Here is a 17,797-nt window from a genome sequence, read left to right as displayed (position 1 = left end):
TGTTGTTCAGGTTTTGCTCTCATTATAAATAGGTCATCTTTGCATTGTTTTACGGCTTACGGCCACACCAGCCTGAAAACGCCCGATCTCATTTGACCTCGGAAGCTAAGCTCGTTTGGGCCTGGTTAGTACTTGGATGGGAGACCACCTGGGAATACCAGGTGCTGTAAGCCTATTAGATTTAATTATCAAGCTAAATAGGTTTGGGCCAGGTTAATACTTGTATGGGAGACAGCTTGGGAATACCAGGTGCTGTGTGACTTTTATAGTTGAGTTGCTGTTTACATTCAATTAGCAAGCTTAAATGTGTTCTGCAAAAAAACTAGCAATTTCTGTTGTTCAGGTTTTGCTCTTGTTATAATTAGATAATCTTTGCATTGTTTTATGGCTTGCGGCCACACCAGCCTGAAAACGCCCGATCTCATTTGACCTCGGAAGCTAAATAGGTTTTGGCCAGGTTAATACTTGTATGGGGGACAGCTTGGGAATACCAGGTGCTGTGTGACTTTTATAGTTGAGTTGCTGTTTACATTCAATTAGCAAGCTTAAATGTGTTCTGCAAAAAAACTAGCAATTTCTGTTGTTCAGGTTTTGCTCTTGTTATAATTAGATAATCTTTGCATTGTTTTATGGCTTACGGCCACACCAGCCTGAAAACGCCCGATTTCATTTGACCTAGGAAGCTAAATAGGTTTAGGCCAGGTTAATACTTGTATGGGAGACAGCTTGGGAATACCAGGTGCTGTGTGACTTTTATAGTTGAGTTGCTATTTACATTCAATTAGCAAGCTTAAAGGTGTTCTGCAAAAAAAACTAGCAATGTCTGTTGTTCAGGTTTTGCTCTCATTATAAATAGGTCATCTTTGCATTGTTTTACGGCTTACGGCCACACCAGCCTGAAAACGCCCGATCTCATTTGACCTCGGAAGCTAAGCTCGTTTGGGCCTGGTTAGTACTTGGATGGGAGACCACCTGGGAATACCAGGTGCTGTAAGCCTATTAGATTTAATTATCAAGCTAAATAGGTTTGGGCCAGGTTAATACTTGTATGGGAGACAGCTTGGGAATACCAGGTGCTGTGTGACTTTTATAGTTGAGTTGCTGTTTACATTCAATTAGCAAGCTTAAATGTGTTCTGCAAAAAAACTAGCAATTTCTGTTGTTCAGGTTTTGCTCTTGTTATAATTAGATAATCTTTGCATTGTTTTATGGCTTACGGCCACACCAGCCTGAAAACGCCCGATTTCATTTGACCTAGGAAGCTAAATAGGTTTAGGCCAGGTTAATACTTGTATGGGAGACAGCTTGGGAATACCAGGTGCTGTGTGACTTTTATAGTTGAGTTGCTATTTACATTCAATTAGCAAGCTTAAAGGTGTTCTGCAAAAAAAACTAGCAATGTCTGTTGTTCAGGTTTTGCTCTCATTATAAATAGGTCATCTTTGCATTGTTTTACGGCTTACGGCCACACCAGCCTGAAAACGCCCGATCTCATTTGACCTCGGAAGCTAAGCTCGTTTGGGCCTGGTTAGTACTTGGATGGGAGACCACCTGGGAATACCAGGTGCTGTAAGCCTATTAGATTTAATTATCAAGCTAAATAGGTTTGGGCCAGGTTAATACTTGTATGGGAGACAGCTTGGGAATACCAGGTGCTGTGTGACTTTTATAGTTGAGTTGCTGTTTACATTCAATTAGCAAGCTTAAATGTGTTCTGCAAAAAAACTAGCAATTTCTGTTGTTCAGGTTTTGCTCTTGTTATAATTAGATCATCTTTGCATTGTTTTATGGCTTACGGCCACACCAGCCTGAAAACGCCCGATTTCATTTGACCTAGGAAGCTAAATAGGTTTAGGCCAGGTTAATACTTGTATGGGAGACAGCTTGGGAATACCAGGTGCTGTGTGACTTTTATAGTTGAGTTGCTATTTACATTCAATTAGCAAGCTTAAAGGTGTTCTGCAAAAAAAACTAGCAATGTCTGTTGTTCAGGTTTTGCTCTCATTATAAATAGGTCATCTTTGCATTGTTTTACGGCTTACGGCCACACCAGCCTGAAAACGCCCGATCTCATTTGACCTCGGAAGCTAAGCTCGTTTGGGCCTGGTTAGTACTTGGATGGGAGACCACCTGGGAATACCAGGTACTGTAAGCCTATTAGATTTAATTATCAAGCTTAAATGTGTTCTGCAAAAATCTAGCAATTTCTGTTGTTCAGGTTTTGCTCTTGTTATAATTAGATAATCTTTGCATTGTTTTATGGCTTACGGCCACACCAGCCTGAAAACGCCCGATCCTATTTGACCTAGGAAGCTAAATAGGTTTAGGCCAGGTTAATACTTGTATGGGAGACAGCTTGGGAATACCAGGTGCTGTGTGACTTTTATAGTTGAGTTGCTATTTACATTCAATTAGCAAGCTTAAAGGTGTTCTGCAAAAAAAACTAGCAATGTCTGTTGTTCAGGTTTTGCTCTCATTATAAATAGGTCATCTTTGCATTGTTTTATGGCTTACGGCCACACCAGCCTGAAAACGCCCGATCTCATTTGACCTCGGAAGCTAAGCTTGTTTGGGCCTGGTTAGTACTTGGATGGGAGACCACCTGGGAATACCAGGTGCTGTAAGCCTATTAGATTTAATTATCAAGCTAAATAGGTTTGGGCCAGGTTAATACTTGTATGGGAGACAGCTTGGGAATACCAGGTGCTGTGTGACTTTTATAGTTGAGTTGCTGTTTACATTCAATTAGCAAGCTTAAATGTGTTCTGCAAAAAAACTAGCAATTTCTGTTGTTCAGGTTTTGCTCTTGTTATAATTAGATAATCTTTGCATTGTTTTATGGCTTACGGCCACACCAGCCTGAAAACGCCCGATTTCATTTGACCTAGGAAGCTAAATAGGTTTAGGCCAGGTTAATACTTGTATGGGAGACAGCTTGGGAATACCAGGTGCTGTGTGACTTTTATAGTTGAGTTGCTATTTACATTCAATTAGCAAGCTTAAAGGTGTTCTGCAAAAAAAACTAGCAATGTCTGTTGTTCAGGTTTTGCTCTCATTATAAATAGGTCATCTTTGCATTGTTTTACGGCTTACGGCCACACCAGCCTGAAAACGCCCGATCTCATTTGACCTCGGAAGCTAAGCTCGTTTGGGCCTGGTTAGTACTTGGATGGGAGACCACCTGGGAATACCAGGTACTGTAAGCCTATTAGATTTAATTATCAAGCTTAAATGTGTTCTGCAAAAATCTAGCAATTTCTGTTGTTCAGGTTTTGCTCTTGTTATAATTAGATAATCTTTGCATTGTTTTATGGCTTACGGCCACACCAGCCTGAAAACGCCCGATCCTATTTGACCTAGGAAGCTAAATAGGTTTAGGCCAGGTTAATACTTGTATGGGAGACAGCTTGGGAATACCAGGTGCTGTGTGACTTTTATAGTTGAGTTGCTATTTACATTCAATTAGCAAGCTTAAAGGTGTTCTGCAAAAAAAACTAGCAATGTCTGTTGTTCAGGTTTTGCTCTCATTATAAATAGGTCATCTTTGCATTGTTTTACGGCTTACGGCCACACCAGCCTGAAAACGCCCGATCTCATTTGACCTCGGAAGCTAAGCTCGTTTGGGCCTGGTTAGTACTTGGATGGGAGACCACCTGGGAATACCAGGTGCTGTAAGCCTATTAGATTTAATTATCAAGCTAAATAGGTTTGGGCCAGGTTAATACTTGTATGGGAGACAGCTTGGGAATGCCAGGTGCTGTGTGACTTTTATAGTTGAGTTGCTGTTTACATTCAATTAGCAAGCTTAAATGTGTTCTGCAAAAAAACTAGCAATTTCTGTTGTTCAGGTTTTGCTCTTGTTATAATTAGATAATCTTTGCATTGTTTTATGGCTTACGGCCACACCAGCCTGAAAACGCCCGATTTCATTTGACCTAGGAAGCTAAATAGGTTTAGGCCAGGTTAATACTTGTATGGGAGACAGCTTGGGAATACCAGGTGCTGTGTGACTTTTATAGTTGAGTTGCTATTTACATTCAATTAGCAAGCTTAAAGGTGTTCTGCAAAAAAAACTAGCAATGTCTGTTGTTCAGGTTTTGCTCTCATTATAAATAGGTCATCTTTGCATTGTTTTACGGCTTACGGCCACACCAGCCTGAAAACGCCCGATCTCATTTGACCTCGGAAGCTAAGCTCGTTTGGGCCTGGTTAGTACTTGGATGGGAGACCACCTGGGAATACCAGGTGCTGTAAGCCTATTAGATTTAATTATCAAGCTAAATAGGTTTGGGCCAGGTTAATACTTGTATGGGAGACAGCTTGGGAATACCAGGTGCTGTGTGACTTTTATAGTTGAGTTGCTGTTTACATTCAATTAGCAAGCTTAAATGTGTTCTGCAAAAAAACTAGCAATTTCTGTTGTTCAGGTTTTGCTCTTGTTATAATTAGATCATCTTTGCATTGTTTTATGGCTTGCGGCCACACCAGCCTGAAAACGCCCGATCTCATTTGACCTCGGAAGCTAAATAGGTTTTGGCCAGGTTAATACTTGTATGGGAGACAGCTTGGGAATACCAGGTGCTGTGTGACTTTTATAGTTGAGTTGCTATTTACATTCAATTAGCAAGCTTAAAGGTGTTCTGCAAAAAAAACTAGCAATGTCTGTTGTTCAGGTTTTGCTCTCATTATAAATAGGTCATCTTTGCATTGTTTTACGGCTTACGGCCACACCAGCCTGAAAACGCCCGATCTCATTTGACCTCGGAAGCTAAGCTCGTTTGGGCCTGGTTAGTACTTGGATGGGAGACCACCTGGGAATACCAGGTACTGTAAGCCTATTAGATTTAATTATCAAGCTTAAATGTGTTCTGCAAAAATCTAGCAATTTCTGTTGTTCAGGTTTTGCTCTTGTTATAATTAGATAATCTTTGCATTGTTTTATGGCTTACGGCCACACCAGCCTGAAAACGCCCGATCCTATTTGACCTAGGAAGCTAAATAGGTTTAGGCCAGGTTAATACTTGTATGGGAGACAGCTTGGGAATACCAGGTGCTGTGTGACTTTTATAGTTGAGTTGCTATTTACATTCAATTAGCAAGCTTAAAGGTGTTCTGCAAAAAAAACTAGCAATGTCTGTTGTTCAGGTTTTGCTCTCATTATAAATAGGTCATCTTTGCATTGTTTTATGGCTTACGGCCACACCAGCCTGAAAACGCCCGATCTCATTTGACCTCGGAAGCTAAGCTTGTTTGGGCCTGGTTAGTACTTGGATGGGAGACCACCTGGGAATACCAGGTGCTGTAAGCCTATTAGATTTAATTATCAAGCTAAATAGGTTTGGGCCAGGTTAATACTTGTATGGGAGACAGCTTGGGAATACCAGGTGCTGTGTGACTTTTATAGTTGAGTTGCTGTTTACATTCAATTAGCAAGCTTAAATGTGTTCTGCAAAAAAACTAGCAATTTCTGTTGTTCAGGTTTTGCTCTTGTTATAATTAGATAATCTTTGCATTGTTTTATGGCTTACGGCCACACCAGCCTGAAAACGCCCGATTTCATTTGACCTAGGAAGCTAAATAGGTTTAGGCCAGGTTAATACTTGTATGGGAGACAGCTTGGGAATACCAGGTGCTGTGTGACTTTTATAGTTGAGTTGCTATTTACATTCAATTAGCAAGCTTAAAGGTGTTCTGCAAAAAAAACTAGCAATGTCTGTTGTTCAGGTTTTGCTCTCATTATAAATAGGTCATCTTTGCATTGTTTTACGGCTTACGGCCACACCAGCCTGAAAACGCCCGATCTCATTTGACCTCGGAAGCTAAGCTCGTTTGGGCCTGGTTAGTACTTGGATGGGAGACCACCTGGGAATACCAGGTGCTGTAAGCCTATTAGATTTAATTATCAAGCTTAAATGTGTTCTGCAAAAATCTAGCAATTTCTGTTGTTCAGGTTTTGCTCTTGTTATAATTAGATAATCTTTGCATTGTTTTATGGCTTACGGCCACACCAGCCTGAAAACGCCCGATCCTATTTGACCTAGGAAGCTAAATAGGTTTAGGCCAGGTTAATACTTGTATGGGAGACAGCTTGGGAATACCAGGTGCTGTGTGACTTTTATAGTTGAGTTGCTATTTACATTCAATTAGCAAGCTTAAAGGTGTTCTGCAAAAAAAACTAGCAATGTCTGTTGTTCAGGTTTTGCTCTCATTATAAATAGGTCATCTTTGCATTGTTTTACGGCTTACGGCCACACCAGCCTGAAAACGCCCGATCTCATTTGACCTCGGAAGCTAAGCTCGTTTGGGCCTGGTTAGTACTTGGATGGGAGACCACCTGGGAATACCAGGTGCTGTAAGCCTATTAGATTTAATTATCAAGCTAAATAGGTTTGGGCCAGGTTAATACTTGTATGGGAGACAGCTTGGGAATGCCAGGTGCTGTGTGACTTTTATAGTTGAGTTGCTGTTTACATTCAATTAGCAAGCTTAAATGTGTTCTGCAAAAAAACTAGCAATTTCTGTTGTTCAGGTTTTGCTCTTGTTATAATTAGATAATCTTTGCATTGTTTTATGGCTTACGGCCACACCAGCCTGAAAACGCCCGATTTCATTTGACCTAGGAAGCTAAATAGGTTTAGGCCAGGTTAATACTTATATGGGAGACAGCTTGGGAATACCAGGTGCTGTGTGACTTTTATAGTTGAGTTGCTATTTACATTCAATTAGCAAGCTTAAAGGTGTTCTGCAAAAAAAACTAGCAATGTCTGTTGTTCAGGTTTTGCTCTCATTATAAATAGGTCATCTTTGCATTGTTTTACGGCTTACGGCCACACCAGCCTGAAAACGCCCGATCTCATTTGACCTCGGAAGCTAAGCTCGTTTGGGCCTGGTTAGTACTTGGATGGGAGACCACCTGGGAATACCAGGTACTGTAAGCCTATTAGATTTAATTATCAAGCTTAAATGTGTTCTGCAAAAATCTAGCAATTTCTGTTGTTCAGGTTTTGCTCTTGTTATAATTAGATAATCTTTGCATTGTTTTATGGCTTACGGCCACACCAGCCTGAAAACGCCCGATCCTATTTGACCTAGGAAGCTAAATAGGTTTAGGCCAGGTTAATACTTGTATGGGAGACAGCTTGGGAATACCAGGTGCTGTGTGACTTTTATAGTTGAGTTGCTATTTACATTCAATTAGCAAGCTTAAAGGTGTTCTGCAAAAAAAACTAGCAATGTCTGTTGTTCAGGTTTTGCTCTCATTATAAATAGGTCATCTTTGCATTGTTATACGGCTTACGGCCACACCAGCCTGAAAACGCCCGATCTCATTTGACCTCGGAAGCTAAGCTCGTTTGGGCCTGGTTAGTACTTGGATGGGAGACCACCTGGGAATACCAGGTGCTGTAAGCCTATTAGATTTAATTATCAAGCTAAATAGGTTTGGGCCAGGTTAATACTTGTATGGGAGACAGCTTGGGAATACCAGGTGCTGTGTGACTTTTATAGTTGAGTTGCTGTTTACATTCAATTAGCAAGCTTAAATGTGTTCTGCAAAAAAACTAGCAATTTCTGTTGTTCAGGTTTTGCTCTTGTTATAATTAGATCATCTTTGCATTGTTTTATGGCTTACGGCCACACCAGCCTGAAAACGCCCGATTTCATTTGACCTAGGAAGCTAAATAGGTTTAGGCCAGGTTAATACTTGTATGGGAGACAGCTTGGGAATACCAGGTGCTGTGTGACTTTTATAGTTGAGTTGCTATTTACATTCAATTAGCAAGCTTAAAGGTGTTCTGCAAAAAAAACTAGCAATGTCTGTTGTTCAGGTTTTGCTCTCATTATAAATAGGTCATCTTTGCATTGTTTTACGGCTTACGGCCACACCAGCCTGAAAACGCCCGATCTCATTTGACCTCGGAAGCTAAGCTCGTTTGGGCCTGGTTAGTACTTGGATGGGAGACCACCTGGGAATACCAGGTGCTGTAAGCCTATTAGATTTAATTATCAAGCTAAATAGGTTTGGGCCAGGTTAATACTTGTATGGGAGACAGCTTGGGAATACCAGGTGCTGTGTGACTTTTATAGTTGAGTTGCTGTTTACATTCAATTAGCAAGCTTAAATGTGTTCTGCAAAAAAACTAGCAATTTCTGTTGTTCAGGTTTTGCTCTTGTTATAATTAGATAATCTTTGCATTGTTTTATGGCTTGCGGCCACACCAGCCTGAAAACGCCCGATCTCATTTGACCTCGGAAGCTAAATAGGTTTTGGCCAGGTTAATACTTGTATGGGGGACAGCTTGGGAATACCAGGTGCTGTGTGACTTTTATAGTTGAGTTGCTGTTTACATTCAATTAGCAAGCTTAAATGTGTTCTGCAAAAAAACTAGCAATTTCTGTTGTTCAGGTTTTGCTCTTGTTATAATTAGATAATCTTTGCATTGTTTTATGGCTTACGGCCACACCAGCCTGAAAACGCCCGATTTCATTTGACCTAGGAAGCTAAATAGGTTTAGGCCAGGTTAATACTTGTATGGGAGACAGCTTGGGAATACCAGGTGCTGTGTGACTTTTATAGTTGAGTTGCTGTTTACATTCAATTAGCAAGCTTAAATGTGTTCTGCAAAAAAACTAGCAATTTCTGTTGTTCAGGTTTTGCTCTTGTTATAATTAGATAATCTTTGCATTGTTTTATGGCTTACGGCCACACCAGCCTGAAAACGCCCGATTTCATTTGACCTAGGAAGCTAAATAGGTTTAGGCCAGGTTAATACTTGTATGGGAGACAGCTTGGGAATACCAGGTGCTGTGTGACTTTTATAGTTGAGTTGCTATTTACATTCAATTAGCAAGCTTAAAGGTGTTCTGCAAAAAAAACTAGCAATGTCTGTTGTTCAGGTTTTGCTCTCATTATAAATAGGTCATCTTTGCATTGTTTTACGGCTTACGGCCACACCAGCCTGAAAACGCCCGATCTCATTTGACCTCGGAAGCTAAGCTCGTTTGGGCCTGGTTAGTACTTGGATGGGAGACCACCTGGGAATACCAGGTGCTGTAAGCCTATTAGATTTAATTATCAAGCTAAATAGGTTTGGGCCAGGTTAATACTTGTATGGGAGACAGCTTGGGAATACCAGGTGCTGTGTGACTTTTATAGTTGAGTTGCTATTTACATTCAATTAGCAAGCTTAAATGTGTTCTGCAAAAAAACTAGCAATTTCTGTTGTTCAGGTTTTGCTCTTGTTATAATTAGATCATCTTTGCATTGTTTTATGGCTTACGGCCACACCAGCCTGAAAACGCCCGATTTCATTTGACCTAGGAAGCTAAATAGGTTTAGGCCAGGTTAATACTTGTATGGGAGACAGCTTGGGAATACCAGGTGCTGTGTGACTTTTATAGTTGAGTTGCTATTTACATTCAATTAGCAAGCTTAAAGGTGTTCTGCAAAAAAAACTAGCAATGTCTGTTGTTCAGGTTTTGCTCTCATTATAAATAGGTCATCTTTGCATTGTTTTACGGCTTACGGCCACACCAGCCTGAAAACGCCCGATCTCATTTGACCTCGGAAGCTAAGCTCGTTTGGGCCTGGTTAGTACTTGGATGGGAGACCACCTGGGAATACCAGGTACTGTAAGCCTATTAGATTTAATTATCAAGCTTAAATGTGTTCTGCAAAAATCTAGCAATTTCTGTTGTTCAGGTTTTGCTCTTGTTATAATTAGATAATCTTTGCATTGTTTTATGGCTTACGGCCACACCAGCCTGAAAACGCCCGATCCTATTTGACCTAGGAAGCTAAATAGGTTTAGGCCAGGTTAATACTTGTATGGGAGACAGCTTGGGAATACCAGGTGCTGTGTGACTTTTATAGTTGAGTTGCTATTTACATTCAATTAGCAAGCTTAAAGGTGTTCTGCAAAAAAAACTAGCAATGTCTGTTGTTCAGGTTTTGCTCTCATTATAAATAGGTCATCTTTGCATTGTTTTATGGCTTACGGCCACACCAGCCTGAAAACGCCCGATCTCATTTGACCTCGGAAGCTAAGCTTGTTTGGGCCTGGTTAGTACTTGGATGGGAGACCACCTGGGAATACCAGGTGCTGTAAGCCTATTAGATTTAATTATCAAGCTAAATAGGTTTGGGCCAGGTTAATACTTGTATGGGAGACAGCTTGGGAATACCAGGTGCTGTGTGACTTTTATAGTTGAGTTGCTGTTTACATTCAATTAGCAAGCTTAAATGTGTTCTGCAAAAAAACTAGCAATTTCTGTTGTTCAGGTTTTGCTCTTGTTATAATTAGATAATCTTTGCATTGTTTTATGGCTTACGGCCACACCAGCCTGAAAACGCCCGATTTCATTTGACCTAGGAAGCTAAATAGGTTTAGGCCAGGTTAATACTTGTATGGGAGACAGCTTGGGAATACCAGGTGCTGTGTGACTTTTATAGTTGAGTTGCTATTTACATTCAATTAGCAAGCTTAAAGGTGTTCTGCAAAAAAAACTAGCAATGTCTGTTGTTCAGGTTTTGCTCTCATTATAAATAGGTCATCTTTGCATTGTTTTACGGCTTACGGCCACACCAGCCTGAAAACGCCCGATCTCATTTGACCTCGGAAGCTAAGCTCGTTTGGGCCTGGTTAGTACTTGGATGGGAGACCACCTGGGAATACCAGGTACTGTAAGCCTATTAGATTTAATTATCAAGCTTAAATGTGTTCTGCAAAAATCTAGCAATTTCTGTTGTTCAGGTTTTGCTCTTGTTATAATTAGATAATCTTTGCATTGTTTTATGGCTTACGGCCACACCAGCCTGAAAACGCCCGATCCTATTTGACCTAGGAAGCTAAATAGGTTTAGGCCAGGTTAATACTTGTATGGGAGACAGCTTGGGAATACCAGGTGCTGTGTGACTTTTATAGTTGAGTTGCTATTTACATTCAATTAGCAAGCTTAAAGGTGTTCTGCAAAAAAAACTAGCAATGTCTGTTGTTCAGGTTTTGCTCTCATTATAAATAGGTCATCTTTGCATTGTTTTACGGCTTACGGCCACACCAGCCTGAAAACGCCCGATCTCATTTGACCTCGGAAGCTAAGCTCGTTTGGGCCTGGTTAGTACTTGGATGGGAGACCACCTGGGAATACCAGGTGCTGTAAGCCTATTAGATTTAATTATCAAGCTAAATAGGTTTGGGCCAGGTTAATACTTGTATGGGAGACAGCTTGGGAATGCCAGGTGCTGTGTGACTTTTATAGTTGAGTTGCTGTTTACATTCAATTAGCAAGCTTAAATGTGTTCTGCAAAAAAACTAGCAATTTCTGTTGTTCAGGTTTTGCTCTTGTTATAATTAGATAATCTTTGCATTGTTTTATGGCTTACGGCCACACCAGCCTGAAAACGCCCGATTTCATTTGACCTAGGAAGCTAAATAGGTTTAGGCCAGGTTAATACTTGTATGGGAGACAGCTTGGGAATACCAGGTGCTGTGTGACTTTTATAGTTGAGTTGCTATTTACATTCAATTAGCAAGCTTAAAGGTGTTCTGCAAAAAAAACTAGCAATGTCTGTTGTTCAGGTTTTGCTCTCATTATAAATAGGTCATCTTTGCATTGTTTTACGGCTTACGGCCACACCAGCCTGAAAACGCCCGATCTCATTTGACCTCGGAAGCTAAGCTCGTTTGGGCCTGGTTAGTACTTGGATGGGAGACCACCTGGGAATACCAGGTGCTGTAAGCCTATTAGATTTAATTATCAAGCTAAATAGGTTTGGGCCAGGTTAATACTTGTATGGGAGACAGCTTGGGAATACCAGGTGCTGTGTGACTTTTATAGTTGAGTTGCTGTTTACATTCAATTAGCAAGCTTAAATGTGTTCTGCAAAAAAACTAGCAATTTCTGTTGTTCAGGTTTTGCTCTTGTTATAATTAGATCATCTTTGCATTGTTTTATGGCTTACGGCCACACCAGCCTGAAAACGCCCGATTTCATTTGACCTAGGAAGCTAAATAGGTTTAGGCCAGGTTAATACTTGTATGGGAGACAGCTTGGGAATACCAGGTGCTGTGTGACTTTTATAGTTGAGTTGCTATTTACATTCAATTAGCAAGCTTAAAGGTGTTCTGCAAAAAAAACTAGCAATGTCTGTTGTTCAGGTTTTGCTCTCATTATAAATAGGTCATCTTTGCATTGTTTTACGGCTTACGGCCACACCAGCCTGAAAACGCCCGATCTCATTTGACCTCGGAAGCTAAGCTCGTTTGGGCCTGGTTAGTACTTGGATGGGAGACCACCTGGGAATACCAGGTACTGTAAGCCTATTAGATTTAATTATCAAGCTTAAATGTGTTCTGCAAAAATCTAGCAATTTCTGTTGTTCAGGTTTTGCTCTTGTTATAATTAGATAATCTTTGCATTGTTTTATGGCTTACGGCCACACCAGCCTGAAAACGCCCGATCCTATTTGACCTAGGAAGCTAAATAGGTTTAGGCCAGGTTAATACTTGTATGGGAGACAGCTTGGGAATACCAGGTGCTGTGTGACTTTTATAGTTGAGTTGCTATTTACATTCAATTAGCAAGCTTAAAGGTGTTCTGCAAAAAAAACTAGCAATGTCTGTTGTTCAGGTTTTGCTCTCATTATAAATAGGTCATCTTTGCATTGTTTTATGGCTTACGGCCACACCAGCCTGAAAACGCCCGATCTCATTTGACCTCGGAAGCTAAGCTTGTTTGGGCCTGGTTAGTACTTGGATGGGAGACCACCTGGGAATACCAGGTGCTGTAAGCCTATTAGATTTAATTATCAAGCTAAATAGGTTTGGGCCAGGTTAATACTTGTATGGGAGACAGCTTGGGAATACCAGGTGCTGTGTGACTTTTATAGTTGAGTTGCTGTTTACATTCAATTAGCAAGCTTAAATGTGTTCTGCAAAAAAACTAGCAATTTCTGTTGTTCAGGTTTTGCTCTTGTTATAATTAGATAATCTTTGCATTGTTTTATGGCTTACGGCCACACCAGCCTGAAAACGCCCGATTTCATTTGACCTAGGAAGCTAAATAGGTTTAGGCCAGGTTAATACTTGTATGGGAGACAGCTTGGGAATACCAGGTGCTGTGTGACTTTTATAGTTGAGTTGCTATTTACATTCAATTAGCAAGCTTAAAGGTGTTCTGCAAAAAAAACTAGCAATGTCTGTTGTTCAGGTTTTGCTCTCATTATAAATAGGTCATCTTTGCATTGTTTTACGGCTTACGGCCACACCAGCCTGAAAACGCCCGATCTCATTTGACCTCGGAAGCTAAGCTCGTTTGGGCCTGGTTAGTACTTGGATGGGAGACCACCTGGGAATACCAGGTACTGTAAGCCTATTAGATTTAATTATCAAGCTTAAATGTGTTCTGCAAAAATCTAGCAATTTCTGTTGTTCAGGTTTTGCTCTTGTTATAATTAGATAATCTTTGCATTGTTTTATGGCTTACGGCCACACCAGCCTGAAAACGCCCGATCCTATTTGACCTAGGAAGCTAAATAGGTTTAGGCCAGGTTAATACTTGTATGGGAGACAGCTTGGGAATACCAGGTGCTGTGTGACTTTTATAGTTGAGTTGCTATTTACATTCAATTAGCAAGCTTAAAGGTGTTCTGCAAAAAAAACTAGCAATGTCTGTTGTTCAGGTTTTGCTCTCATTATAAATAGGTCATCTTTGCATTGTTTTACGGCTTACGGCCACACCAGCCTGAAAACGCCCGATCTCATTTGACCTCGGAAGCTAAGCTCGTTTGGGCCTGGTTAGTACTTGGATGGGAGACCACCTGGGAATACCAGGTGCTGTAAGCCTATTAGATTTAATTATCAAGCTAAATAGGTTTGGGCCAGGTTAATACTTGTATGGGAGACAGCTTGGGAATGCCAGGTGCTGTGTGACTTTTATAGTTGAGTTGCTGTTTACATTCAATTAGCAAGCTTAAATGTGTTCTGCAAAAAAACTAGCAATTTCTGTTGTTCAGGTTTTGCTCTTGTTATAATTAGATAATCTTTGCATTGTTTTATGGCTTACGGCCACACCAGCCTGAAAACGCCCGATTTCATTTGACCTAGGAAGCTAAATAGGTTTAGGCCAGGTTAATACTTGTATGGGAGACAGCTTGGGAATACCAGGTGCTGTGTGACTTTTATAGTTGAGTTGCTATTTACATTCAATTAGCAAGCTTAAAGGTGTTCTGCAAAAAAAACTAGCAATGTCTGTTGTTCAGGTTTTGCTCTCATTATAAATAGGTCATCTTTGCATTGTTTTACGGCTTACGGCCACACCAGCCTGAAAACGCCCGATCTCATTTGACCTCGGAAGCTAAGCTCGTTTGGGCCTGGTTAGTACTTGGATGGGAGACCACCTGGGAATACCAGGTGCTGTAAGCCTATTAGATTTAATTATCAAGCTAAATAGGTTTGGGCCAGGTTAATACTTGTATGGGAGACAGCTTGGGAATACCAGGTGCTGTGTGACTTTTATAGTTGAGTTGCTGTTTACATTCAATTAGCAAGCTTAAATGTGTTCTGCAAAAAAACTAGCAATTTCTGTTGTTCAGGTTTTGCTCTTGTTATAATTAGATCATCTTTGCATTGTTTTATGGCTTGCGGCCACACCAGCCTGAAAACGCCCGATCTCATTTGACCTCGGAAGCTAAATAGGTTTTGGCCAGGTTAATACTTGTATGGGAGACAGCTTGGGAATACCAGGTGCTGTGTGACTTTTATAGTTGAGTTGCTATTTACATTCAATTAGCAAGCTTAAAGGTGTTCTGCAAAAAAAACTAGCAATGTCTGTTGTTCAGGTTTTGCTCTCATTATAAATAGGTCATCTTTGCATTGTTTTACGGCTTACGGCCACACCAGCCTGAAAACGCCCGATCTCATTTGACCTCGGAAGCTAAGCTCGTTTGGGCCTGGTTAGTACTTGGATGGGAGACCACCTGGGAATACCAGGTACTGTAAGCCTATTAGATTTAATTATCAAGCTTAAATGTGTTCTGCAAAAATCTAGCAATTTCTGTTGTTCAGGTTTTGCTCTTGTTATAATTAGATAATCTTTGCATTGTTTTATGGCTTACGGCCACACCAGCCTGAAAACGCCCGATCCTATTTGACCTAGGAAGCTAAATAGGTTTAGGCCAGGTTAATACTTGTATGGGAGACAGCTTGGGAATACCAGGTGCTGTGTGACTTTTATAGTTGAGTTGCTATTTACATTCAATTAGCAAGCTTAAAGGTGTTCTGCAAAAAAAACTAGCAATGTCTGTTGTTCAGGTTTTGCTCTCATTATAAATAGGTCATCTTTGCATTGTTTTATGGCTTACGGCCACACCAGCCTGAAAACGCCCGATCTCATTTGACCTCGGAAGCTAAGCTTGTTTGGGCCTGGTTAGTACTTGGATGGGAGACCACCTGGGAATACCAGGTGCTGTAAGCCTATTAGATTTAATTATCAAGCTAAATAGGTTTGGGCCAGGTTAATACTTGTATGGGAGACAGCTTGGGAATACCAGGTGCTGTGTGACTTTTATAGTTGAGTTGCTGTTTACATTCAATTAGCAAGCTTAAATGTGTTCTGCAAAAAAACTAGCAATTTCTGTTGTTCAGGTTTTGCTCTTGTTATAATTAGATAATCTTTGCATTGTTTTATGGCTTACGGCCACACCAGCCTGAAAACGCCCGATTTCATTTGACCTAGGAAGCTAAATAGGTTTAGGCCAGGTTAATACTTGTATGGGAGACAGCTTGGGAATACCAGGTGCTGTGTGACTTTTATAGTTGAGTTGCTATTTACATTCAATTAGCAAGCTTAAAGGTGTTCTGCAAAAAAAACTAGCAATGTCTGTTGTTCAGGTTTTGCTCTCATTATAAATAGGTCATCTTTGCATTGTTTTACGGCTTACGGCCACACCAGCCTGAAAACGCCCGATCTCATTTGACCTCGGAAGCTAAGCTCGTTTGGGCCTGGTTAGTACTTGGATGGGAGACCACCTGGGAATACCAGGTGCTGTAAGCCTATTAGATTTAATTATCAAGCTAAATAGGTTTGGGCCAGGTTAATACTTGTATGGGAGACAGCTTGGGAATACCAGGTGCTGTGTGACTTTTATAGTTGAGTTGCTGTTTACATTCAATTAGCAAGCTTAAATGTGTTCTGCAAAAAAACTAGCAATTTCTGTTGTTCAGGTTTTGCTCTTGTTATAATTAGATAATCTTTGCATTGTTTTATGGCTTGCGGCCACACCAGCCTGAAAACGCCCGATCTCATTTGACCTCGGAAGCTAAATAGGTTTTGGCCAGGTTAATACTTGTATGGGGGACAGCTTGGGAATACCAGGTGCTGTGTGACTTTTATAGTTGAGTTGCTGTTTACATTCAATTAGCAAGCTTAAATGTGTTCTGCAAAAAAACTAGCAATTTCTGTTGTTCAGGTTTTGCTCTTGTTATAATTAGATAATCTTTGCATTGTTTTATGGCTTACGGCCACACCAGCCTGAAAACGCCCGATTTCATTTGACCTAGGAAGCTAAATAGGTTTAGGCCAGGTTAATACTTGTATGGGAGACAGCTTGGGAATACCAGGTGCTGTGTGACTTTTATAGTTGAGTTGCTATTTACATTCAATTAGCAAGCTTAAAGGTGTTCTGCAAAAAAAACTAGCAATGTCTGTTGTTCAGGTTTTGCTCTCATTATAAATAGGTCATCTTTGCATTGTTTTACGGCTTACGGCCACACCAGCCTGAAAACGCCCGATCTCATTTGACCTCGGAAGCTAAGCTCGTTTGGGCCTGGTTAGTACTTGGATGGGAGACCACCTGGGAATACCAGGTGCTGTAAGCCTATTAGATTTAATTATCAAGCTAAATAGGTTTGGGCCAGGTTAATACTTGTATGGGAGACAGCTTGGGAATACCAGGTGCTGTGTGACTTTTATAGTTGAGTTGCTGTTTACATTCAATTAGCAAGCTTAAATGTGTTCTGCAAAAAAACTAGCAATTTCTGTTGTTCAGGTTTTGCTCTTGTTATAATTAGATAATCTTTGCATTGTTTTATGGCTTACGGCCACACCAGCCTGAAAACGCCCGATTTCATTTGACCTAGGAAGCTAAATAGGTTTAGGCCAGGTTAATACTTGTATGGGAGACAGCTTGGGAATACCAGGTGCTGTGTGACTTTTATAGTTGAGTTGCTATTTACATTCAATTAGCAAGCTTAAAGGTGTTCTGCAAAAAAAACTAGCAATGTCTGTTGTTCAGGTTTTGCTCTCATTATAAATAGGTCATCTTTGCATTGTTTTACGGCTTACGGCCACACCAGCCTGAAAACGCCCGATCTCATTTGACCTCGGAAGCTAAGCTCGTTTGGGCCTGGTTAGTACTTGGATGGGAGACCACCTGGGAATACCAGGTGCTGTAAGCCTATTAGATTTAATTATCAAGCTTAAATGTGTTCTGCAAAAATCTAGCAATTTCTGTTGTTCAGGTTTTGCTCTTGTTATAATTAGATAATCTTTGCATTGTTTTATGGCTTACGGCCACACCAGCCTGAAAACGCCCGATCCTATTTGACCTAGGAAGCTAAATAGGTTTAGGCCAGGTTAATACTTGTATGGGAGACAGCTTGGGAATACCAGGTGCTGTGTGACTTTTATAGTTGAGTTGCTATTTACATTCAATTAGCAAGCTTAAAGGTGTTCTGCAAAAAAAACTAGCAATGTCTGTTGTTCAGGTTTTGCTCTCATTATAAATAGGTCATCTTTGCAT

General features: G+C 40.6%; 31 non-coding genes and 34 pseudogenes across 31 annotated transcripts; all 65 read left to right on the top strand.

Moving 5' to 3' along the window:
* Window positions 1–54: 54 nt before the first annotated feature.
* On the top strand, window positions 55–173 carry LOC143515789 (5S ribosomal RNA). The gene has a single exon (XR_013131350.1). It is a non-coding gene; the product is annotated as a 5S ribosomal RNA (ribosomal RNA).
* Window positions 174–387: 214 nt separating this feature from the next.
* On the top strand, window positions 388–506 carry LOC143516027 (5S ribosomal RNA; annotated as a pseudogene).
* A 126-nt stretch (window positions 507–632) lies between these two features.
* Window positions 633–751, top strand: LOC143515452 (5S ribosomal RNA; annotated as a pseudogene).
* Window positions 752–878: 127 nt separating this feature from the next.
* LOC143515788 (5S ribosomal RNA) lies at window positions 879–997 on the top strand. Its single transcript, XR_013131349.1, has one exon. It is a non-coding gene; the product is annotated as a 5S ribosomal RNA (ribosomal RNA).
* A 214-nt stretch (window positions 998–1,211) lies between these two features.
* LOC143515451 (5S ribosomal RNA) lies at window positions 1,212–1,330 on the top strand (annotated as a pseudogene).
* Window positions 1,331–1,457: 127 nt separating this feature from the next.
* LOC143515786 (5S ribosomal RNA) lies at window positions 1,458–1,576 on the top strand. Its single transcript, XR_013131347.1, has one exon. It is a non-coding gene; the product is annotated as a 5S ribosomal RNA (ribosomal RNA).
* A 214-nt stretch (window positions 1,577–1,790) lies between these two features.
* LOC143515450 (5S ribosomal RNA) lies at window positions 1,791–1,909 on the top strand (annotated as a pseudogene).
* A 127-nt stretch (window positions 1,910–2,036) lies between these two features.
* LOC143515949 (5S ribosomal RNA) lies at window positions 2,037–2,155 on the top strand. Its single transcript, XR_013131504.1, has one exon. It is a non-coding gene; the product is annotated as a 5S ribosomal RNA (ribosomal RNA).
* Window positions 2,156–2,262: 107 nt separating this feature from the next.
* Window positions 2,263–2,381, top strand: LOC143516080 (5S ribosomal RNA; annotated as a pseudogene).
* A 127-nt stretch (window positions 2,382–2,508) lies between these two features.
* Window positions 2,509–2,627, top strand: LOC143515875 (5S ribosomal RNA). Its single transcript, XR_013131433.1, has one exon. It is a non-coding gene; the product is annotated as a 5S ribosomal RNA (ribosomal RNA).
* Window positions 2,628–2,841: 214 nt separating this feature from the next.
* Window positions 2,842–2,960, top strand: LOC143515448 (5S ribosomal RNA; annotated as a pseudogene).
* A 127-nt stretch (window positions 2,961–3,087) lies between these two features.
* On the top strand, window positions 3,088–3,206 carry LOC143515948 (5S ribosomal RNA). The gene has a single exon (XR_013131503.1). It is a non-coding gene; the product is annotated as a 5S ribosomal RNA (ribosomal RNA).
* A 107-nt stretch (window positions 3,207–3,313) lies between these two features.
* Window positions 3,314–3,432, top strand: LOC143516079 (5S ribosomal RNA; annotated as a pseudogene).
* Window positions 3,433–3,559: 127 nt separating this feature from the next.
* LOC143515785 (5S ribosomal RNA) lies at window positions 3,560–3,678 on the top strand. The gene has a single exon (XR_013131346.1). It is a non-coding gene; the product is annotated as a 5S ribosomal RNA (ribosomal RNA).
* Window positions 3,679–3,892: 214 nt separating this feature from the next.
* LOC143515446 (5S ribosomal RNA) lies at window positions 3,893–4,011 on the top strand (annotated as a pseudogene).
* A 127-nt stretch (window positions 4,012–4,138) lies between these two features.
* On the top strand, window positions 4,139–4,257 carry LOC143515784 (5S ribosomal RNA). Its single transcript, XR_013131345.1, has one exon. It is a non-coding gene; the product is annotated as a 5S ribosomal RNA (ribosomal RNA).
* Window positions 4,258–4,471: 214 nt separating this feature from the next.
* LOC143516012 (5S ribosomal RNA) lies at window positions 4,472–4,590 on the top strand (annotated as a pseudogene).
* A 127-nt stretch (window positions 4,591–4,717) lies between these two features.
* On the top strand, window positions 4,718–4,836 carry LOC143515946 (5S ribosomal RNA). The gene has a single exon (XR_013131502.1). It is a non-coding gene; the product is annotated as a 5S ribosomal RNA (ribosomal RNA).
* A 107-nt stretch (window positions 4,837–4,943) lies between these two features.
* On the top strand, window positions 4,944–5,062 carry LOC143516077 (5S ribosomal RNA; annotated as a pseudogene).
* Window positions 5,063–5,189: 127 nt separating this feature from the next.
* On the top strand, window positions 5,190–5,308 carry LOC143515874 (5S ribosomal RNA). Its single transcript, XR_013131432.1, has one exon. It is a non-coding gene; the product is annotated as a 5S ribosomal RNA (ribosomal RNA).
* Window positions 5,309–5,522: 214 nt separating this feature from the next.
* Window positions 5,523–5,641, top strand: LOC143515445 (5S ribosomal RNA; annotated as a pseudogene).
* A 127-nt stretch (window positions 5,642–5,768) lies between these two features.
* LOC143515783 (5S ribosomal RNA) lies at window positions 5,769–5,887 on the top strand. Its single transcript, XR_013131344.1, has one exon. It is a non-coding gene; the product is annotated as a 5S ribosomal RNA (ribosomal RNA).
* Window positions 5,888–5,994: 107 nt separating this feature from the next.
* On the top strand, window positions 5,995–6,113 carry LOC143516076 (5S ribosomal RNA; annotated as a pseudogene).
* Window positions 6,114–6,240: 127 nt separating this feature from the next.
* LOC143515782 (5S ribosomal RNA) lies at window positions 6,241–6,359 on the top strand. Its single transcript, XR_013131343.1, has one exon. It is a non-coding gene; the product is annotated as a 5S ribosomal RNA (ribosomal RNA).
* Window positions 6,360–6,819: 460 nt separating this feature from the next.
* LOC143515945 (5S ribosomal RNA) lies at window positions 6,820–6,938 on the top strand. Its single transcript, XR_013131501.1, has one exon. It is a non-coding gene; the product is annotated as a 5S ribosomal RNA (ribosomal RNA).
* A 107-nt stretch (window positions 6,939–7,045) lies between these two features.
* On the top strand, window positions 7,046–7,164 carry LOC143516075 (5S ribosomal RNA; annotated as a pseudogene).
* A 127-nt stretch (window positions 7,165–7,291) lies between these two features.
* Window positions 7,292–7,410, top strand: LOC143515781 (5S ribosomal RNA). Its single transcript, XR_013131342.1, has one exon. It is a non-coding gene; the product is annotated as a 5S ribosomal RNA (ribosomal RNA).
* A 214-nt stretch (window positions 7,411–7,624) lies between these two features.
* LOC143515444 (5S ribosomal RNA) lies at window positions 7,625–7,743 on the top strand (annotated as a pseudogene).
* A 127-nt stretch (window positions 7,744–7,870) lies between these two features.
* On the top strand, window positions 7,871–7,989 carry LOC143515780 (5S ribosomal RNA). Its single transcript, XR_013131341.1, has one exon. It is a non-coding gene; the product is annotated as a 5S ribosomal RNA (ribosomal RNA).
* Window positions 7,990–8,203: 214 nt separating this feature from the next.
* On the top strand, window positions 8,204–8,322 carry LOC143516026 (5S ribosomal RNA; annotated as a pseudogene).
* Window positions 8,323–8,448: 126 nt separating this feature from the next.
* LOC143515443 (5S ribosomal RNA) lies at window positions 8,449–8,567 on the top strand (annotated as a pseudogene).
* A 126-nt stretch (window positions 8,568–8,693) lies between these two features.
* Window positions 8,694–8,812, top strand: LOC143515442 (5S ribosomal RNA; annotated as a pseudogene).
* Window positions 8,813–8,939: 127 nt separating this feature from the next.
* Window positions 8,940–9,058, top strand: LOC143515779 (5S ribosomal RNA). The gene has a single exon (XR_013131340.1). It is a non-coding gene; the product is annotated as a 5S ribosomal RNA (ribosomal RNA).
* A 214-nt stretch (window positions 9,059–9,272) lies between these two features.
* On the top strand, window positions 9,273–9,391 carry LOC143515440 (5S ribosomal RNA; annotated as a pseudogene).
* Window positions 9,392–9,518: 127 nt separating this feature from the next.
* LOC143515944 (5S ribosomal RNA) lies at window positions 9,519–9,637 on the top strand. The gene has a single exon (XR_013131500.1). It is a non-coding gene; the product is annotated as a 5S ribosomal RNA (ribosomal RNA).
* A 107-nt stretch (window positions 9,638–9,744) lies between these two features.
* LOC143516074 (5S ribosomal RNA) lies at window positions 9,745–9,863 on the top strand (annotated as a pseudogene).
* A 127-nt stretch (window positions 9,864–9,990) lies between these two features.
* Window positions 9,991–10,109, top strand: LOC143515873 (5S ribosomal RNA). Its single transcript, XR_013131431.1, has one exon. It is a non-coding gene; the product is annotated as a 5S ribosomal RNA (ribosomal RNA).
* A 214-nt stretch (window positions 10,110–10,323) lies between these two features.
* LOC143515439 (5S ribosomal RNA) lies at window positions 10,324–10,442 on the top strand (annotated as a pseudogene).
* Window positions 10,443–10,569: 127 nt separating this feature from the next.
* On the top strand, window positions 10,570–10,688 carry LOC143515943 (5S ribosomal RNA). Its single transcript, XR_013131499.1, has one exon. It is a non-coding gene; the product is annotated as a 5S ribosomal RNA (ribosomal RNA).
* A 107-nt stretch (window positions 10,689–10,795) lies between these two features.
* On the top strand, window positions 10,796–10,914 carry LOC143516073 (5S ribosomal RNA; annotated as a pseudogene).
* A 127-nt stretch (window positions 10,915–11,041) lies between these two features.
* Window positions 11,042–11,160, top strand: LOC143515778 (5S ribosomal RNA). The gene has a single exon (XR_013131339.1). It is a non-coding gene; the product is annotated as a 5S ribosomal RNA (ribosomal RNA).
* A 214-nt stretch (window positions 11,161–11,374) lies between these two features.
* On the top strand, window positions 11,375–11,493 carry LOC143515438 (5S ribosomal RNA; annotated as a pseudogene).
* A 127-nt stretch (window positions 11,494–11,620) lies between these two features.
* LOC143515777 (5S ribosomal RNA) lies at window positions 11,621–11,739 on the top strand. The gene has a single exon (XR_013131338.1). It is a non-coding gene; the product is annotated as a 5S ribosomal RNA (ribosomal RNA).
* Window positions 11,740–11,953: 214 nt separating this feature from the next.
* On the top strand, window positions 11,954–12,072 carry LOC143515437 (5S ribosomal RNA; annotated as a pseudogene).
* A 127-nt stretch (window positions 12,073–12,199) lies between these two features.
* On the top strand, window positions 12,200–12,318 carry LOC143515942 (5S ribosomal RNA). Its single transcript, XR_013131498.1, has one exon. It is a non-coding gene; the product is annotated as a 5S ribosomal RNA (ribosomal RNA).
* A 107-nt stretch (window positions 12,319–12,425) lies between these two features.
* Window positions 12,426–12,544, top strand: LOC143516072 (5S ribosomal RNA; annotated as a pseudogene).
* A 127-nt stretch (window positions 12,545–12,671) lies between these two features.
* On the top strand, window positions 12,672–12,790 carry LOC143515872 (5S ribosomal RNA). Its single transcript, XR_013131430.1, has one exon. It is a non-coding gene; the product is annotated as a 5S ribosomal RNA (ribosomal RNA).
* A 214-nt stretch (window positions 12,791–13,004) lies between these two features.
* LOC143515436 (5S ribosomal RNA) lies at window positions 13,005–13,123 on the top strand (annotated as a pseudogene).
* A 127-nt stretch (window positions 13,124–13,250) lies between these two features.
* LOC143515941 (5S ribosomal RNA) lies at window positions 13,251–13,369 on the top strand. The gene has a single exon (XR_013131497.1). It is a non-coding gene; the product is annotated as a 5S ribosomal RNA (ribosomal RNA).
* Window positions 13,370–13,476: 107 nt separating this feature from the next.
* Window positions 13,477–13,595, top strand: LOC143516071 (5S ribosomal RNA; annotated as a pseudogene).
* Window positions 13,596–13,722: 127 nt separating this feature from the next.
* LOC143515775 (5S ribosomal RNA) lies at window positions 13,723–13,841 on the top strand. The gene has a single exon (XR_013131336.1). It is a non-coding gene; the product is annotated as a 5S ribosomal RNA (ribosomal RNA).
* Window positions 13,842–14,055: 214 nt separating this feature from the next.
* Window positions 14,056–14,174, top strand: LOC143515434 (5S ribosomal RNA; annotated as a pseudogene).
* Window positions 14,175–14,301: 127 nt separating this feature from the next.
* Window positions 14,302–14,420, top strand: LOC143515774 (5S ribosomal RNA). Its single transcript, XR_013131335.1, has one exon. It is a non-coding gene; the product is annotated as a 5S ribosomal RNA (ribosomal RNA).
* Window positions 14,421–14,634: 214 nt separating this feature from the next.
* Window positions 14,635–14,753, top strand: LOC143516010 (5S ribosomal RNA; annotated as a pseudogene).
* Window positions 14,754–14,880: 127 nt separating this feature from the next.
* On the top strand, window positions 14,881–14,999 carry LOC143515940 (5S ribosomal RNA). The gene has a single exon (XR_013131496.1). It is a non-coding gene; the product is annotated as a 5S ribosomal RNA (ribosomal RNA).
* A 107-nt stretch (window positions 15,000–15,106) lies between these two features.
* Window positions 15,107–15,225, top strand: LOC143516070 (5S ribosomal RNA; annotated as a pseudogene).
* Window positions 15,226–15,352: 127 nt separating this feature from the next.
* LOC143515871 (5S ribosomal RNA) lies at window positions 15,353–15,471 on the top strand. The gene has a single exon (XR_013131429.1). It is a non-coding gene; the product is annotated as a 5S ribosomal RNA (ribosomal RNA).
* Window positions 15,472–15,685: 214 nt separating this feature from the next.
* LOC143515432 (5S ribosomal RNA) lies at window positions 15,686–15,804 on the top strand (annotated as a pseudogene).
* Window positions 15,805–15,931: 127 nt separating this feature from the next.
* On the top strand, window positions 15,932–16,050 carry LOC143515773 (5S ribosomal RNA). Its single transcript, XR_013131334.1, has one exon. It is a non-coding gene; the product is annotated as a 5S ribosomal RNA (ribosomal RNA).
* A 214-nt stretch (window positions 16,051–16,264) lies between these two features.
* Window positions 16,265–16,383, top strand: LOC143516025 (5S ribosomal RNA; annotated as a pseudogene).
* A 126-nt stretch (window positions 16,384–16,509) lies between these two features.
* LOC143515431 (5S ribosomal RNA) lies at window positions 16,510–16,628 on the top strand (annotated as a pseudogene).
* A 127-nt stretch (window positions 16,629–16,755) lies between these two features.
* LOC143515772 (5S ribosomal RNA) lies at window positions 16,756–16,874 on the top strand. The gene has a single exon (XR_013131333.1). It is a non-coding gene; the product is annotated as a 5S ribosomal RNA (ribosomal RNA).
* Window positions 16,875–17,088: 214 nt separating this feature from the next.
* On the top strand, window positions 17,089–17,207 carry LOC143515430 (5S ribosomal RNA; annotated as a pseudogene).
* A 127-nt stretch (window positions 17,208–17,334) lies between these two features.
* On the top strand, window positions 17,335–17,453 carry LOC143515771 (5S ribosomal RNA). Its single transcript, XR_013131332.1, has one exon. It is a non-coding gene; the product is annotated as a 5S ribosomal RNA (ribosomal RNA).
* A 107-nt stretch (window positions 17,454–17,560) lies between these two features.
* Window positions 17,561–17,679, top strand: LOC143516069 (5S ribosomal RNA; annotated as a pseudogene).
* Window positions 17,680–17,797: the final 118 nt, after the last annotated feature.

The sequence above is a fragment of the Brachyhypopomus gauderio genome, chromosome 5 (genome assembly GCF_052324685.1).
Source record: "Brachyhypopomus gauderio isolate BG-103 chromosome 5, BGAUD_0.2, whole genome shotgun sequence".
NCBI lineage: Eukaryota > Metazoa > Chordata > Actinopteri > Gymnotiformes > Hypopomidae > Brachyhypopomus > Brachyhypopomus gauderio.
The sequence above is the reverse complement of the archived record's forward strand: the minus strand, read 5'-3'. Positions and strand labels throughout refer to the sequence as shown.